The sequence below is a fragment of the Zootoca vivipara genome, chromosome 2 (assembly GCF_965207765.1).
Source record: "Zootoca vivipara chromosome 2, rZooViv2.hap1.1, whole genome shotgun sequence".
Lineage (NCBI taxonomy): Eukaryota > Metazoa > Chordata > Lepidosauria > Squamata > Lacertidae > Zootoca > Zootoca vivipara.
Window position 1 is genome coordinate 101,611,872 of NC_142584.1, and position 16,325 is coordinate 101,628,196.

The 16,325-nt window shown below is 40.6% G+C and overlaps 1 protein-coding gene across 7 annotated transcripts in view; it reads left to right on the top strand.

Moving 5' to 3' along the window:
- The first annotated feature begins 2,575 nt into the window (after positions 1-2,575).
- The window catches only part of CFAP20DC (CFAP20 domain containing), a 147,120-nt gene continuing 133,370 nt past the window's right edge, over positions 2,576-16,325 (top strand). Inside the window, exons 1-2 of one of the 7 annotated variants that reach the window (XM_088662618.1) lie at positions 2,607-3,073; positions 15,972-16,083. The gene's annotated coding sequence lies outside the window, so the exon portion shown is untranslated. Of the gene's footprint in view, positions 3,074-15,147; positions 15,200-15,971; positions 16,084-16,325 lie in introns of those variants that run through there. The other 6 variants (XM_088662621.1, XM_088662620.1, XM_088662619.1 and 3 more) reach the window with 6 other exon arrangements.

The window sequence follows — 16,325 nt, forward strand, 5'->3', positions numbered from 1 at the left end:
TCAAAAGTCGCTTCTGAGCATGCTCCGCCCAGTTCCAAAATGGCCACCGTGCCAGAATAAACTGGGGAAAAAACAAAAAAATCCGTTTTTTTCGGCTGGGAACAGCTGGATAAACGGGGGTTTCCCGGGGAATACGGGAGACTTGGCAGCTATGGGCTCATATTGGAGCTATTTGTTCTATGGTACGTTACTGTGGAAACCCTGTTCTCTGCCTGTGGTCCAACTAGAATATGGATTGCACATATGATCTGTAGCTATCCCTTGATGTGTCTACCCTGAAGCGGGGTGTTGGACTACAAGACCTTTCGGTACCTTTCTGATCATTAAAATCAAGACTAAATCAATTAAGTCTGAACTTAGCTCTGCTCTTCTAATGATAAGAGTGACAGTTCTAAATGGGACCTGCAACCTAATATTGCCATGTGAAATGCTTCTGCTCAGCGTCTGAGCCAGTCAGCCAACCAGCCATGCCCTTTTCCAGGATATTCCATTTCATTCCACCCCTTTTCCACTTCCCCTCCATCATTCTATGACCAGGGAGCATGCCCAGTCCTCATTTGGGGGTGGGGGTGGTGGTGGTCTCGTTTCCCCCATAAATGTTTTTGTAGTTCTGTAAAGCCCGGGGCTGCTGAAGTCCCTCTCTTGTGCATGGATGGTGGCTGCTTTGGGTACATTAGGATTGGTACTCAGAGATTTGAATTCACTTTTAGTAAACAGGACTGTTCTTGTTGTTATAACATTTTCAAAACAAAGCACTCAACAATAAATAAAATTGGGGGCATAGGGTTCAGCAGGTAGAGAAGCGCAGGATTTAACTTGTGCAAGTGGATTTTAATTGAATGTCAATGGAACGTTTTATGTTGGCTTTTAAATATATTGACTGTGCAAGCATTAGATTGCAAGAAGCCTCTGTGTTTTCTTCTTTACGTGCACCCCCCACCCACCTCCTTTGTGGACATCCCTTGTCTCAGCATTTTTGGGTATGCAGACCTCAGTTCTACAGATGACATCCTGATTTGCTCCAATCTGCATTTCATTATTTCTGTTGCTTCTGCATTAATCTATTGGCTTTGGTCCAGTGCGCTGACCTTTGGTGAAATGTGCGCATGATGTTGTTTATAGCCAGTACTTGCATGATGGATTTGTTCACCCTATTCATTTGCACATGGTTTTGCTTCAGTACACGTTGAGCTTACTACCCAGCAGTTAAAAAAATAAATAAACATTTCTTGTGGATTCTGTATGGGTAGCAAAAGCCATACAAGCATTAGCAAACCTGTTCTGTGCTCCTGTGATGTGTTGGCACATTCCTCTCCTCTATTTATGCATGTATTTATTGTACTTGGGACTTCTTGCATGCCACCTTGGGGGATGAAATAGCCATTGTATGGAAAGAACTTTCTAAGCTCTTGTTTAAAATATTTGGGTCTAATTTCCTCCCTGTGTCCTTTTCCTCATTACTTCAAAAAAGTTTAGAAGTGATCACAAAATATTCACATATCATTGAAAGTGATATTATACTAAAGAAGCCTTTCCATATTTTTTTTAAGCTTTCCCAAGAGAGAAATGCCAAATCTAAAGCCATTTGTATTTTTTATATATAAAAGAGTGGGTTTGATGTAGGCTATCTAGCTGATAGATCTTTGATAACAGACATGTTCAGAGACATAATTTTACAGATCAAAACTACTCCTGTAAGTGAACCAGATATATTTCAGAACTTTAATATGTGGCACTGTAGTTATTCAGACAAAGTAATCATGATCTAATTGGATATAATATTGTACTAATAAATTTCAGAGAATCCTGAAATTATCCAAAAAAATTGCTCAATCCTGAAGTGTTATTATTATAACCTTCTAGAAAATAACTGTAAACCGTACTCAATAATATGCCCAGCATATGGGCATTATAAATTGTATTTCTTCTATATCTTATTTCTGAATAATCCCTAAAATTGTGTGCCTTTTAGACATTATAATTGCATTATGATAGCCATGTTCAAATATATAAAAGGATGTCATATAGAGGAGAGTGAAAGGTTGTTTTCTGCTGCTCCAGAGAAGTGGACACAGAGCAATGGATTCAAACTACAAGAAAGAAGATTCCACCTAAACATTAGGAAGAACTTCCTGACAGTAAGAGCTGTTCGGCAGTGGAATTTGCTGCCAAGAAGTGTTGTGGAGTCTCCTTCTTTGGAGGTCTTTAAGCGGAGGTTTGAGAGGCATATGTCAAGAATGCTTTGATGGTGTTTCCTGCTTGGCAGGGGGTTGGACTGGATGGCCCTTGTGATCTCTTCCAATTCTATGATTCTATGATTCATTGGTTTGTAAACTAAACCAAAATGTAAAACACTGTTCAGGACATGTTTATAGCACAGCTTTGAAGAGGTATATTTAAATACATTTTTGGACCACAATCTAAGGCAAAACCCAAAAAATTAACCTGTGGTGCCACTGCCATCCTACACCCCACAGCATCCAAGGTATTCAGTACTGCTGAGCCCCCTATATATACGCAAGTATTGAATTGTATACAGTTAAAAGCGAGGGCTGCCTTGGAACCTTCGCGGAGCGCCCTTCCCTCGCCTCTCGGGTCACCATGGCAACCCAAACGCGAGGCGCCGGCCGCGGGCGCAAATCTCTCGGCACAACGGAGAGAAAACGAAATAAAACTTAAACTATTCTCGTCCCCCCCCCTCCATGTTGAGGGCGGCGGCAGCGGCGGGCAGAGCGGCGTCCCAAAGGTCAGGAAAGACCTGGGCACGGCTGTGGGCACCTTTTCGAGCGGAGCGCCCGAGGCAGGAGAGAAGGACGCGGCGGGTCCCTGGCCTCCTGCGCCCGCCGCCTCAAGGCTCCTCCCGCGCCCGCCGCCATTTTGAGCCGTTGCAGTCGCCTGGCCGGGCGGGAACCGCGCCGCCTTTAGTCCCTTTTCCCTCGCCTTAGTTTGGGGGCAGCTGGTTGCTAGGCCCGCATGCCCTCCCCACCGCCACCGCCACCAGCAGCCCTGTTCCGCCTCCGCCTCGGAGGAAAGCCGGCGGGCGCGCCTGCTTCTTCTCCCCTCCGCCTCCCAGGTAAGCGCCCCCTTCTCACGCCCATCTTCTCCATCCAGGGTGTCATCCCAAACACGCTTTTTCTCCGGAATAAAACCCCACAGGACTATTGCTGCATAGACATGCGTAGGATAACGTTGACACACACACACACACACACACACACACACACACACACACACACACACACACAGCGAGAGAGAGAGAGAGAGAGAAACCGGCTCCAGGGCTTGAGTGTTGTTGTTTTAGTTGGGTTTTTTAAAAGTTTTGGTTAGAAAGGCACACCTCTTCTTGATTTGAGTTGAAATCAAATCCATTTTTCTTTGGCTGCACACAAGGGCTGGGCGTCCTTTCGTTGCCCCCTGGAAGAGACACTGTGCCTTTAGCAGCTGTATGGCAGCTAAATCATTTTAGCAGGCCCCCCTCGCTGGAGATGCAGTGGTGGGAACAAACCCTGTTCTAGTACAGCTGCATTTCTGCCTGACACACAACGGTTTTTTAGCAGGACGACAACCCTGTTTAAGATTATGCAAAATCAATTGCAGGTCAGTCTTACACATGTGTTTGCTCCTAAGCAACCCCCAAGTGTGTACAAGTAGGGGGTTGTTCCCAGGTAAGTGTGTGCCGATGATGACAGCACTGCAGCATAAAATCACCCTCTAGGAATTATTATCATTATTTTTGCTATTATTATTATTATTATTATTCGTGCTATTTTACTAGAAAAAGAGGTGCCCACTAGAAAAAGAGGTGCCCAAATTCACCATGAACTTGCTCTCTCTTTTAATGCCAATGGCGTCCACCTGAGGGGTGCTGGAACTGAGTTCCAGTGAGTTCTGGCTGAAACCCCTCCACTGATTATTATTTTTATTTATATTCCCCCCTTTTCCTGGGCTGGGACTCTAGGCAGCTAACAGATAAAAAATAAAACACACACAGGGGATAAAAACCACCCATACACAGATAAAATAGAAAAGACTAAAAAGAATCCAACAAGAAGCCCAGTAAGGAGTTGTAAACAATTCCTTTCCCCTCCTTTCAATATATGCTTGTATGCAAAATAGGGTTTCTACCTCAGACCATTTTACTGAATGTGGTGGTGTCATTTATTTCTGACCCACCTGTTAGGTCTAACCTTCGCAGGGCTGCTTAACACTAGAACAAATAGCTTACAAAAAAAATCATATAAGATAAAGTTATACTGTATTGGGGGGCAGTACTCATATTAGTAAAAAGAATGGTTGAGTAAAAAAATGTTTTAGCATTCAAGAGAGGGCATTAAGTGGAGTTGGTGGGGGGAATTGCACATGTGCGGAGCCACTATTGGAAAGGTCTTCTAGGGATGGGCGAAGGAATGTATGTACGGTACTACTTTTCACTGATCCACACTGCAAGGACATGACCTTGACATGTGGTGTAAATCATATCTAAACTTAGCTGTGCTTTAAAAATATGACACTGGATATCATTGCTCACTTTCATGTTCTTATAGTAGCATATTCTACAGCCTCCATGCAGTTGGATTTGGGGGCAAAAAAAGGCAAAAAAAGACTGTCAATGAGACTAAGATATTTGTGTTTTCAGATATCTGACATGTAGTCTTGGAGAAAAGTTAATGTACCCTGTTTCTCATATTTTAAGACATACCCATAAAATAAGCCATAGCAGGATTTTTAAGCATTCAAGGAATATAAGCCATACCCCGAAAATAAGACATAGTGATAGGCGCAGCAGCAATGCCGGCCGCGGCAGGAGGAGGAGGGAAAAATAAGACACCCCTTGAAAATAAGTCATAGTGTGTTTTTTTGAGGAAAAAATAAATATAAGACATGTCTTATAATATGAGAAACACGGTAGATTACTAGCATAGCAACCCCTGCTGGCGTCTGGGGTGGGGGTGCAGTGCACATGTGTGCTGCGCCATGACGGCATGGCATCCCAAGTGGCAGGGGGCGCCGCCCAAGCAAATGCGTCCCTCCTGGACCAGCGCTGCCAGAAAAGCAGCCGCCGGGAGGGTGCCTGGGAGGGACGTGGCTGGCATGTGCTGGCCTGCAGGATGCCCCAGCCGCATCCCTTCTGGGTGGGCGGCCTGTGGCACGCCCCACACTGCTTTTTTGGACAGTGCTGCGCCCGCTGGGGGGTGCCTGGGAGGGATAGCGACTCGGATGGTCTGCAGCCAGAATGTTGCCCCGCCCCTCTCTTCCAATGCTACTGATGTAGATTATGCAGCAGCAGTGACTAATTTAGGCTGCTCGAGGGTCCTGTTTAAATGATTGCAGCCTTGTTCCTTGTTCTGGTAGGCCTACTTGTTTATTTGATGGCTTCTAAGCAAGGGTACATGAGGCTATAACCATGTAGCTTGCTTATTTGGAATTGAGTCCCAATTGAATTCAGTAGGATTTATCCCGAAGCAGAATCCCTAACTCATCAGAAAGAAAACCCCAAGCCCTCGTCCTCCCTGCTGTTGTGCCTTTTAATAGCACGTTGATCTACTAAAATCAGCTGGTGAATCTTCATGTCATTGTGATAAGCATCATCACCTGCTAATATCTTTATATCAAGCCACTTTTTAAAGAACAGGAACAATGAAGGAATAGGAGCAAAAGCAATGTAAGCTTGCAGAAGATTACAGCTTTATAGTCCAGTCCAATCCATATACTGTGGAAGTAATCTTATATAGAAAGGGCCAACCGAAATGATTAACGGGATGGAGCAGCTCCCCTATGAGGAAAGGTTAAAACATTTGGAGTGCTTCAGTTTAGAGAAATGATGAGTAAGAGGATACATGCTAGAGGTGTATAAAATTATGCACCATGTGGAGAGAGTGGAGAGAGAAATGGTTTTCTCCCTCTCTCAAAACACTAGAACTCTGGGGTATTCAATGAAGCTCAATGTTGGAAGATTCAGGACAGACAAAAGAAAGTACTTCTTCACACAGTGTATAGTTAAACTATAGTTAAACTATACTAAATTATGGTGCTGGAGGAGACTCTTGAGAGTCCCATGGACTGCTAGAAGATCAAACCTATCCATTCTGAAGGAAATCAGCCCTGAGTGCTCACTGGAAGGACAGATCGTGAAGCTGAGGCTCCAATACTTTGGCCACCTCATGAGAAGAGAAGAATCCTTGGAAAAGACCCTGATGTTGGGAAAGATGGAGGGCACTAGGAGAAGGGGACGTCAGAGGACAAGATGGTTGGACAGTGTTCTCGAAGCTACGAACATGAGTTTGACCAAACTGCGGGAGGCAGTGCAAGACAGGAGTGCCTGGCGTGCTATGGTCCATGGGGTCACGAAGAGTCGGACACGACTAAACGACTAAACAACAACAACAAAATAGTTAAACTATGGAAATCACTCTCACGCGAGGCAGTGATGACCACCAAATTAGATTACTTTAAAAGTGGATTGGACAAATAAGGCTATCAGTGGCTGCTAACCTTGATGGCTTGCCTGTTGTAAGCAGTATGCTTCTGAGTACCAGTTGCTCAAAATCTCAGGAGGGAACAAAGCTCTTGTGCTCAGCTCCTGCTTGTGAGCTTCCTCCACTGTGAGAGCGGAATGCTGAACTATGAGCCATTGGCCTCCTCATCCAGTAGACTCTTATGTTCATATAGAATTGTACCTGCAAGCCTTATTTTTATTTCATTGGATTAAGGTGTGCCTAATGGCATATCTAGAAGCCGTAAGTAAGTGGCTTCTAACTCGTCAGCCTTACACACTGATCTTAAATCCATTTACATGGAAGTCAGTCCCACTGACTTCAGTAAACTTTCTTCCAAGTTAAATATACTTAAGATGTCAGCCTTAGTTATTACCTAATATGACTGCATCATATGACTGCAACCACCCCATTTTCAGCTGGTGTTTTCATGCAACTACATTACAAGGAAAGGCAATGGGGTACAATATTAAAATGTCATTTCACCGCACATTCTTTTGTTCTGCATTTTGGCCTGGTGACGTGTTGTAAAGTTGCCATCCTCATATCTATTGTACTATCGCTGTGGCGTAAAGTTGTCATTGCTTTATTGGATATAAATGTATGGTGTTGCCAGGGTTGATAGGATACCCAAAATAAAAATGGAATTGTAACAATTTCATAACTGCAGTTTAAAATACGAGAACTTGTGGATTTATAAATCCTCAAGAAGTTGCTGGCCTTCTTCTACCTTTGATGTTCTTTACCAAGGAACTGAATATACAAGGAAGCAAAATACATATAGTCTTGAATGCCACCTGCTTCTTATTCTTCTCATTACTATTATTACAGTCATATGTGAAGTCAAGTCCTGCCATGATTTGTAAATATATTATTTTATATTATGTTCACTCTGGTGTGTGATCTACATCAGCAACACTCTCTCTCTCTCTCTCTCTCTCTCTCTCTCTCTCTCTCTCTCTCTCTCTCTCTGGTGTTGTTGTTTGTTCTTTTGAGCCCTTAACCAGCTTTTGATACCAGCAGCTGTGATATCCTTCTGAACTAACATGTTGAATTTTTCTTGTTTTTTCCTTGACACTGATCTATCTAGAGGACTGGCTCTAGAAAGTGATGTTGAGAAGCTACTATTCCTTCCTTTGAGTATTGGCCTATGAGTTACCACTGGATTCCATCTTGTCACCAATGCTATTTAACATCGCCATAAAATGCCTGGGGTAGTTAGTCCAGGGTTTCGGAGTGTGGTGTCATAAAATATATGGGTAGTGCCTAGCTTCTTTTTCATCAGATGCTAGGGAAGCAGTTGAAACTCCAAATTAGTGTTTTGAGACTATGGCATAGCTGTCAACTTTTCCCTTTTCTCATGAGGAATCCTATTCGGAATAAGGGAATTTCCCTTAAAAAAAGGGAAAAGTTGACAGCTATGGGCCATGATGAGCTGGATGTGACTGATACTTAATCAAAATAAGACAGGTACTTTTGGTTAAGAGGAAAGCCAACCCGGAAATATATTCCTATCCTGTGTACCCTGACTGTGGTTCTCGTTCTATGCCTTTAACCAGGAAGTGTACATTTGCTATTGTATACATATTAGTTTACAAATAATGTGCATACATTATACCATATGAAACAAGATGTTATGATGGACCCAAGAAACATTAGTTGTTAAGAGAGGCAGCAGTCAACAATGCAAAGAAAACTGTCAATTTATTGTTGTGTGAGGCTTTGCTCACTCTTATCATAGATCTGTGCCGTAAATGTGCAAATGAAACAGTACTTTCCCTCAAATATAAACACACAGAGGATCCCATTAACATTTATTTTGTCCTATATAGAGGCTTGCTTGTACCGGTAACATTTTTTGTTATTTGCTGTAAGTTACTAGAGAAGACTAAAATGTGACTTTATTTTCTGCATGAGAATTGGTAGCTACAGCAGAAATGCACTAATAATTTGTCTTTAGTGTTATGCTTATATTATGTAATACCAAATGGGAATACTTATGCTACTAACGCTAAGCGGGGGCATTTATAATGCTCTAAACATAATTATGCAGTATACATATTTCCCAATTTATTTCCATAGTGCAGGGTAAAATACTACATAAACAGAATAATAATTCCACTGTATTTTATTCTATTAAAATTAGGGATGTCATCTGATGAAAGAATTCTAGTCAATAAAGCACCTGTCTTTTAACTATACAATCAATTAAATTTAAGCAAATGTGCATATGACCAGAATCTCAATGTAGATACCTTTTTTTTTTGAGATTGTGAAACATAAAATTGCTTGCATCTTAAATAAAACTCATCATTCATTGGCATGGCTCTCATATAATGGTAAATCAAACAAACTATAGTTTACAGTAATAGGAATTAGCAAACATGGTGGTGCACGTTACTGAAGTCATGCCTGCCCCCCTCCTTCCTTTGCCATGCCAGGAGGAAGCAGACCAGAGCACTGGCATAGTGTTATGTGCAAACTAGTTCTCATGGCTCTTTCTCTCTAAACAAACCACAAGAAAAAGCCAAGAATAGATATGGGATGCAGGCGTGATTAACTCAGGCTCACTATTGTGTGCAAAGCCGGCCATTGTCTTATTTATTCACTATTGGAACAGAGTTGTTTACCTTCAACTCACAGGTAAACTTGATCTGGTCTGCCAGATCAATTAATCAACTAAGTTAGTGTTGATTAACAATGCAGTTCTGTGCATGTTTGCACAGAAGTAAGTTCCATAGTGTCCACTGGGGCTTTCTCCCAAGTAAGTGTATTTCCGAAATTACTTTGACTACTAAAATGAGTAATATTTCTTGAAAAGTCATCCTTTTATAAAAAGGGCCTATGATCCAGAAAGAACACAGGGATTTGCTTTGATGAAGTCTATGTCACCTTGAATTTTAATGCCTCCAGCCTTTAGCATATTTTTCAAATAAATTGGCAGCTTATGACATCTTTATAGGATGCAATAAAGTAGCCATTCTCTCATTTTTCAGCCACGGATCAAAATTCTTATTATTTTACTGCCCTAAAAGCATGTACTTTTAGCACAGCATACCAGCCCAACTGGGGATACAGAACCTGAGTGCTACAGTTAATGACAGATTAACGGAACAGTGTTTAAAGCTATGTCCCACTGAAAGACATTTTTTATTTTCTGAAATTTAGACAACCAGACATTATTCATAACCCAACTATCTGTATGTTAACGTTTTGATTATTGGCTCCATAAGGCTTCTAACATTAAAAACAGAGAATATACCCAGGAATCTCTTAGTACTTTTACCACAGACCCTGATTTTATCCTTATTGCACATGTTTGGCTCCCCCAAACATACACTATTTACTGCTAATGCCTGTTTTCCTGTCCCTTTATGTAGACCGGGAACAATCTGTTATGCAGTTTGTATTCATATCAGGGTGGATAAAAATCAATGATTTTTTTTAAAAAATAAAAAAAATCGGATTTTTTTGATTTAAATCGGATTTTTTTGATTTAAATCGATTTTTTTGATTTAAATTGGATTTTTTTTAATAAAATGCTTTTTGAGGAAAACATATTACCATCCAAAGGTTATTCCATCATGAAATAAAGATTAGTTTTTTAATTATGTAGTATAAGGTTGTATATGTTTAATTTTGGGGGTAAATAAATTCCATTAATCCATTCACAATGTCATGTTCTTCCAGAGGTGTTTTTTTTTTTTCAAGATTATTGGGCAGTTTCTCTGCCTACAAGATATTATCACAGGTGCTTGGTTTACTTTTGCAGTTCTCAAAACTGGATTTGACTCAACAGAGATCACATGCCTCTTCTTCACAGCAAAAATGTTATAACATGAACAGAGTTGAGAAAAAGACCTTAATCCTATTGTTCTACAAACCTATGAATACAGAAGCAGCCCCTTCAGTGCTAAGTTTCAAGAAGTTCAGTGAATAGAATAGAAACAATATTTTTCTGATTGTTTGGAGTGGACAGTATTTAAGTTTTTCATGTGTAGGCTGGGCTGACAGTCTAAGTTTCTTAAAATATATATATTTTGTTTTTGTTTAGCCAAATTAGTTAACAAACATGGATGTTTGTTTAAGCAAATAACATTTGCTGAAATGTTATTGTTTCAGTTGAATAAATCTATTTAAATTGTTATTATTAAGGTAATGATTATTTTTCTCCTTCCTAAGTACCGTACAACAGTAAAGTTGTCCAAATATGAATGATTAACCTATTAAACTGGGGATAAAAAAACTAATATGAAAAGTTGTTATTCTAAAAATCTTCATCTACTTGCATATTAAAGTTATACCAGCAAGAATTAGTCTTTATGATTTAAATCAACTATGATTTAAATCAAGCCTTACTGACTAGTGATTTAAATCGTGATTTAAATCAGTTTGATTTAAATCAAATCCACCCTGATTCATATCAACTAATTCCTCCTCATCTTTATTCAAATTTCATAGAATCATAGAGTTGGAAGATACCACAAGGGCCATCCAGTCCAACCCCCTGCAAAGCAGGAAAATTTAATTTAGTTAAGACGATAGCTATCAAGTTCTCCCTTTTTTAAGGGAAATTCCCTTATGCTGAATAGGCTTCCTCATGAGAAAAGGGGAAACTTGACAGCTATGGTAAAGGCCGATAGAACTTTACATCTCTGTTTAAGTTTAGTCTCTTTTGTGAGGATGGCAGATATAGTTAACCATGAGGGGTTGTTTAAGAGATGTGTTTGAAGACCAATGCCTTCAATAACATTCATACATCTTGCTACTATTATTATGGCCAATAAATTGGGCCTTTTCATTTGATAATAAGAACGTAGTTTTCTTATTCGATCAACAACTAGCGCCTACAGCGAAATGTTCCAGTGTACAGTATAGTACTTCTGTTTGACGTTGCATTCAGCCAGCCATACTACCATGAATTGGCAGGATTTTGGGGAGGAGGAAGAGGATCCTGGTGAGGGGTGCACCTGGGAGTGGGTCACACGCGAGCAAGCTGGGGATGGGGAAGGAGAGGTTGTTGTAGACAATACTTACAGGGTGACATGAGTGGGCAGGGGCTAGTGCACAGGAAGCCGAGCAGTAGAACCCAGAGCCAGAGAGGTCCCCACAAACATGATGGGTCCTAAGACGTTGGGAACAGCATTTGGGGCACTCAAGGAAGGAGAGGCAGGTCAAGGCCTGCAGCCTAGTTCACTAGCTGGCCAGGTGGGGAATGAGCCATGTGATTCCTCAGCTGGGACAAGGTCACATGCCTCATCAAGCCCAGATTGCTGCAGTCAGCAGACACAGTATAAGAAGGCAGCAGAGCTGAGTATACTGTGGCTGCTCAACTGCCCATGTTGAAGGGCCTTGCCTGGAATTCTTCTTGGACCTTCAAGGGTTTCTAGTTTGACTGCTGAACTAGCATCTTGGCTTACTGAGCCCAGACTGCATTTCCTGATCTTTGGACTTGGCTTCTAGACTTGGAACTTTGTCGTATGAATTAGCTTCTGGACTTGGAACTTTGCCTTGGCACACTGTCAGCCAGGGGATCAGGACACATACCCTCCTTCATGATACTCTTATTACCCCTCCTACCCAGTTTTCCCTTTCCCCCTCTCTGCCCGTAGCAGTCAGTATTCCATCACTACTGAGCATGCTCAGGTCTCATTAGGATGTTCTTGGAGTTTTTACTCCCTTATGATTCGCGCCCACCCACACTCAATATTTTCTGTACTTCTGTAAACCTTAGGCTTTTACTAAGCCTGCCAATGCCTCCTTCTAGTGTATGGTTGGTGCTGTTTGGGCTACAGAGAAGATTCACACTCGCCTCTGAACTTTGGAAACACAGGGAATGGTGATTAGCAGCATTGGAAGTTGTCTTATATTAAGTCAAGCAATTTGTGCATCAAGCCCAGTATTATCCATTTTGACTTGTAAAAATACTAATGGTGGATTGGAAAACAGCGATTACTGATTTGTTTGTTTTAAGCTAAGGAATGTATAGTAAATTTCAGGTTACTGAAACCACTCCATCTTGAACTTTAGTTTATGCAACTTATGCGCTACTACTAACATCTCCCTGCAGCATACTTTTCCAAAATCAAGTATTTAACAGAAAAGGTCTCTGTCCCTAAAGTCACTGCACATTTCCTGAGAAGGCTCACCCGGGGATCCTGGCCACAGTTTTATTCATATAGATTGATATTATTTCAGTATCATAGGCCTTAAAACAGTGTTGATTTATGTGAAGCTGAGACACAACAGAGGCAACAGTTTATCACATATGAAGGGTCATAGCATCTTTCAGACAAATGAATTCTACATATTGAATATTTAAAACTAAGTCTATCAAAATGACATACCATATATTCCCTCAAAATACAAGCTAACATAATAGATGATCTCAGTAGGGGTGTATTAATGTTCTTTATTGGCTATCATTGTTTCAATATCAAAGCAAAGTAAAAGTAATAATCTTTACAGAGAACTTCAGAAAGACAAAATAACACATGACACTGTTCATGAATTTAAATGCATGTCCTATCAGTTTTTAATACATTGCGGGTTTGTGATGCATGCATAATTTTGGAATGGGATCTGGTCGAGGATTTAGATGTTCTGTTTGCCATGTTCATGGAACAAACTTTGAAGAAGATGAAATTGCTAATGCTTCTGATGCATGGCATTCTGGCTGCCTGGATGAGGTAGGAACTACTATTACTCTTTAGGACTGTTACACTTTAAGAAAGGCTAGTAGCCGTTCAATATTTGCTCATCTGCTTGCAACACTATCCTAATACCCACGCCTATAAAACATTGGGTTTCGTAATAGAGGCAGTTAGTATGCACTATTGGAGCTATTTGAGTTGCTGTAGCAAGTCTTACATTATTATTGTTATCTCCACATAAAGTATTTTTTGCAGTTGAAAAATGAATACAAAACCTCTATGACTAGAATGCATATACGTATAATTAATAAGAGCACACATGGATCAAGACAGATGCCCATCCAGTCCAGCATCATATTCACAGTGGTTAACCAGATGTCTATGGGAAGCCAACAAGCAGGACCTGAGCACTACAGTTCCTTCCCCACTTGTGATTCCCAGCACTGGTATTCAAAGGCATTCTGCCTCCAACAGTAGAGGTACAACATAGGGCTATGAGTAGTTCCAGTCATCATGGCTGTTCTCCCATAGTTTGTCTTATCCTCTTTTAAAGCCCTCCAACTGCGTGACCTGTAATTTCCTGAATTCTATTTTTAAAATTGGTGTTATAATGGGCACTTTCTAGACCTCAGACATGAAGGCTGATATTAGGGGAAAGTCACATATTTTTGTTGACCAGCAATTTCACTTGGAAGTTCTTTAGAAACTCATGGATATATGTCATTTGCCCCTGGTGATTTGTCATTTTTTAATTTATCAATAAGGCCTAGAACGTCTCTATCACCACTATTTCCTCAGTTCTTCACACTCACTTCGAGTGAAAGTTAGTTCAGGAACAGGGATCTGCCCATTAGCTTCCACTGTGAAGACGGATGCAAATAATTTGGCTTCTCTGCAATCTTATTTTCCTCCTTTAGCACACCCTTGTTTCCCTTGTCATCTGTAGATGCAACCACCATCCTAGCTGGTCTCCTGTTACTGATGTATTCAATTTTGTTGTTGTGGACCTTTTTATTTTAGCAATGTGCTACTGTATTTGAATTCTTCACACACACTCCATCTCTTATTGTCTGCTTGCAGAGGATGTGGGTAGCACTGTGATCTAAACTGCTGAGTCTCTTGGGCTTGCTGATCAGAAGGTCAGCAGTTCGAAACCGCATGATGGGATGAGCTCCCATTGCTCTGTCCCAGCTTCTGCCAACCTAGCAGTTTGAGAGTATACCAGTGCAAGTAGATAAAAAGGTGCCGCTGTGGCGGGAAGGTAAACAGCGTTTCTGTGCACTCTGGCTTCCATCATGGTGTCCCGTGTCTAGGGCGGTATATAAGTTCAATAAATAATAAATAAATAATAAGTGGTTTAGTCATGCTGGCCACATGACTCTGAAAGCTGTCTGTGGACAAACGCCGGCTCCCTTGGCCTGAAAATCAAGATGAGCGCTGCAACCCCATAGTCGCCTTTGACTGGACTTAACTGTCCAGGGGTCCTTTACCTTTTTACCATTTGCATTTCTTTTACCAAACTTTATATTTTGTTTTGCGTTCTTCATTTGGACAAGGCTTCCATTTTCTAAAGGAGACCTTCTTGCTTGCAATAGCTTCCATGTCAACAACATTCACAAGCAATGCATCCCAGTCTAAAATTGTTGGCTAGTGGCAGTTGTAAAAGCATCTTTATGGCTGGAGTATATGGGAGGATTTTTTCCCACCAAGTCTGAGAAGCGTTGCTTTTGAACATTTCATCTTTAACTATAGATGCAATGTGGAAGTTGAGCTCCCAGGGCCTTTGCCAAAAAAAAGGTGCTCTTATTCCTGGCCAAGCACTTTGGTGCTCAACACAGAACATGATACTCTGAAAAGGTAGATTCCACCAAGACAATTCTTGTATTATGCTTATTATAGGAAGCCAGCTGTGTCATCACTGGCTCTATGTGTACACTGGTGGAGAATTGGGGCGTGATGAAGTGCCATTTGTTTGTTGGCATCTGTCTGTCCTAGGAGAAAATGGAGGTGCTACATGTCTGGAATGGGTACAAGTGTGATCACCAAAGAAAAGTATGTGCAAGTAAAAGCTGCAGTGTTGACTGTGAGATATGTTTGCTTTCCTTTACTAATAAGAATGCCTTATTTTAAATGTAAGGCACTACCAGACTTTTATTTAAAGAACATAGAAATTTTACAGCACTATTTAACCACATGTTACAGTTTAATTCATGCTGTCAATTTAGTAAAGCAATTTAAAGTAATTGCTAGATAATACATTTGCTTTTTAAATCAATGTCTTAAAACTTTTAGAAAACTGATATCTGCCCTGGGTAGCAGATGTGATGAAGTGTACATCAAAGTACTGGTAATAGACACTGTTGAATCAGTAACATGAAAATATGTACACTAGATTATGATCATAGTGTGACTGCTTTGAGATATTTTTTTCTTTTTAAAGCTCATTTTTATCTCCCAAATGTAATAGTGAGTATTCTTAATGCACTAGCTAAAGAGGAGGCCGTTGTTAATTTCTAAGGTATAGTAGACTTTTATTTCAAAAAGTATCACAAAATAGTTAATGTTAAAAGAAAAAAAATGGTACAGACATCATGTTATGGAAAATTGTTCCATTAAAGTTACTACCAGTGCTGAAGAGAAGCCATGCTAAGGCTTGATTTTCACATTCATGTATATTGCTTGATTTCTCTACACTTGATGACTTGGATACTTAACAACTCATAACTAGATGTTTGAACCATTTCTATTGAAAAGCCTTGCATTTGAAGTAAATGTCAGGTTATTCTTTCTGCAGTGTTCAATGATGATTCATTCATTCATGCAGGTCATCACTCCAAGTCACAGTTATCAAGTGATGGACAAAGCATTTCATAATCAGGACCAAGCTGTAGCCTTTCATGTGAATAGGCTAAATCCCAGTGCTCCTAAATTCCAAGGTACTTCCTTGACTCAAGTGCAGATGCTCTAGCTGAAGTTGCTCATAGAACACAGCAAGAGAGAAGTTTTTGATAAATGTGAAAGAAGCATCGCCATCAGTTTTAGATTGATTTGTTGAGCTTTATATGATATTGGCAGCACAAGCTTGCCCTACTGGGCCGCAAAAGGAATTGGGCCTTTTGAAAGTTTCATTCTAATGCATTGGTCTTCAGTTGGTGTACTGGAGCCCAGTAAAGTGTTG